The following is a 2,429-nucleotide window of genomic DNA, read 5'->3' as shown; positions in this document are numbered from 1 at the left end:
GAATTATAGTGGAGCGGGTGTTAACTTCCTCATAATTAAAATGTCATTATTCATGTCCGATCGCGTTCACCCCACGTATCACTCGTCGCACTCCGGGAAGGGTTGGTATTTGCATGCGAGGCGCATCATTGCCTCCCTTTCCTAACATTAAATTAAAACAAAAATCTATCATTTGTCTCTAGCTTTCTATCTCACGGGTGACTTCTTCTACGTTTGGGTCCATCGACGGCTTCATCCGGTACAGTCTTCAATGATTAACGTCTAAAAGGAAAAAAATGATTGATCTTCTCTCATGAGGTCAACCATTAGATTTTGCACTGCACAGATGTCAAAGCACTTCAAATATCTCCGTGTGAATCTAGAAGCGACCATTTCGCCCTGGGAGGGAAGAGAGAATCCTTCTCATTAACCACCATCCTAATCAGCGGTAGAAATGAGTGATGTCCAGCATGAATTTTTCTTTTTAGAAAACTCTGAGAACAGCCATGGTTGACACAATCTTTCTTAGGAGGCCCACAAAAGAAGAATAATCCTCGAGTTTGGCAAGTAGTGTGCCTTCAATCAACGCTCTGCACGCTTGTGAAGCATCCAGCTTCAATATGCCTTATGGTAACTGATTTTAGCTGACCTTGTTCGCTTGTGATGTTGGAGAACCACAATTTATACAAGTAGATTAGGCCAAGGTGTATGATCGCGAGAAATATTTGTAGATACCAGATCGTTGAAATCATTTGTCCCCTTTGAAAAGGTATTCGGTCTCTGGTCCAACATAGCTTCGATCAGGGGAGGCCCATTGCATTTGGGAGCCTAAGGTGAAATCATCAGAAGAGATTTTTTTTAAAAATAATAATTTTTTTAATAAGTATAAAATATTTTAAAAATTTATTTAAACCTAATTCGTCAAGCTTTTTGAGATGCAAAATTACTGATCAAACTTTTATACTGAAGATTCATTAAAATACTACAAAACATCAACTATGCATAGAAATATCAAAATTACATCAGAAACTAAAAATTTCTAAAACAATCTAAATGACAAGTTCAATTGATTGGGTCACCACTTTAACATGATAACAAACAATTGAAAATTTTAACTGTGCAACTTATATAACCTATTTGTGCAAACAAGGAAGCACAAGAGGATTGCAATGAGATTTTTCTTTTTTGTTCTTGTGTATCCATAACCAACACAAGCAGAGAAAAGGTAATGGGAATACATTACATAATAGTTCAATTTAAGAATACATGACTCTTCTAGAAATTAGCAGGAAGCAATATCTATAATGCACTTCTTCTCATAGAGAAAACAATTTTCTATCTTCATCTCATGATGCACAAGAAAAAATATATGCACCAGCAACAGGGGAATGCAATGCTGATGCTGAGAAACAAAATACCAAAAAAAAAAAGCATAAGGGCGATCATTAAATAAATCTACCTTCGGATTTTTTATAACAGCAAGAAACCTTTGACTCAAGATGCCGAGATCGAACCAACGCAACCCTTGGCCTCGAATCCCAGAGCTGGAGTGTCTAATGGTGAAGAGCTAATGGTGAATCCTCGCGAACCCTTAGGGATTTGAAGAGCTCCTGCGGCCCAAAGATACTCATATATCATGACTAAATCCAGAAATAAAGAACAGGTCGATAATAAAGATGAGATCTTTTACCCTTGATCTTTCAGACAGCACGGAGGGAGTGATCTGCTTGTACTTTGGAACTTTGGAGAGCATCTTATCATAGCTCGCCTGATCGAAGAGCACAGCATTGTTCACCTTCTCCTTTTGCTTTCCCTTGCTCCACTTCTGCAATCCAAACCCTAGTTAGCCAATCCAATGTCAAAACCCTCCGATTCCCAAACACTAACCTGAAACCATATCACATTACCTTCTTCTTTTGCTTCCCTCCACCGGATTTGGCCGGCCTGGAAGACGGGGGAGGAGCCTTCTCCTTCTTCGGCACCAGTCCTGAGAATAAAAGGAGAGATCAGATATCAAAACCTCGAGTACAATCGAATCGGAGGGAGAAGAGGAAGATTTTATTACCATTTCGTAGGGGATGTTGGGCTTGTACTGTTAGGGTATCGGAAGCCGACCTCAGCGAAGAAAGCAAGCAGCGGCGTCCTAGAGGGTCTTTTTATCTCATGGGAGTCGGATAAAATAAACATAGAACTCCCGGGGAGCCAGAGTTTTGCCGAGTTCATTAGACACGAGGATGATCGGAACCGTTGGATCCGCTGAAAATTCAAAATTTTACTGTAGCTCTTCCTTCGGCTACGCCCTGCAGTGGGCCTTTCCTTTGGGCCAGGGTTTTAGGCGGCCACCTAGGTCATGGCCGCCTAAGGCCTTGGCCCACTTCGATAACACAAAACAACACCAACCCCCCTTGAAAAGGTACTCGTTCTTTGGTCCAACATAACTACAGTATCGG

The 2,429-nt window shown here is 40.8% G+C and overlaps 1 long non-coding RNA gene across 1 annotated transcript; it reads right to left on the bottom strand.

Annotated features, from left to right (window-relative positions):
- Window positions 1-1,242: 1,242 nt before the first annotated feature.
- Window positions 1,243-2,143, bottom strand: LOC113461152. The gene is made up of 2 exons (XR_005513740.1): window positions 1,887-2,143; window positions 1,243-1,804 (listed from the first exon to the last, which is right to left on the bottom strand). It is a non-coding gene; the product is annotated as an uncharacterized LOC113461152 (long non-coding RNA).
- Between the last annotated feature and the right edge of the window lie 286 nt (window positions 2,144-2,429).

Source organism: Phoenix dactylifera, chromosome 10 (assembly GCF_009389715.1).
Source record: "Phoenix dactylifera cultivar Barhee BC4 chromosome 10, palm_55x_up_171113_PBpolish2nd_filt_p, whole genome shotgun sequence".
Classification (NCBI taxonomy): Eukaryota; Viridiplantae; Streptophyta; class Magnoliopsida; order Arecales; family Arecaceae; genus Phoenix; species Phoenix dactylifera.
The sequence above is the reverse complement of the archived record's forward strand: the minus strand, read 5'-3'. Positions and strand labels throughout refer to the sequence as shown.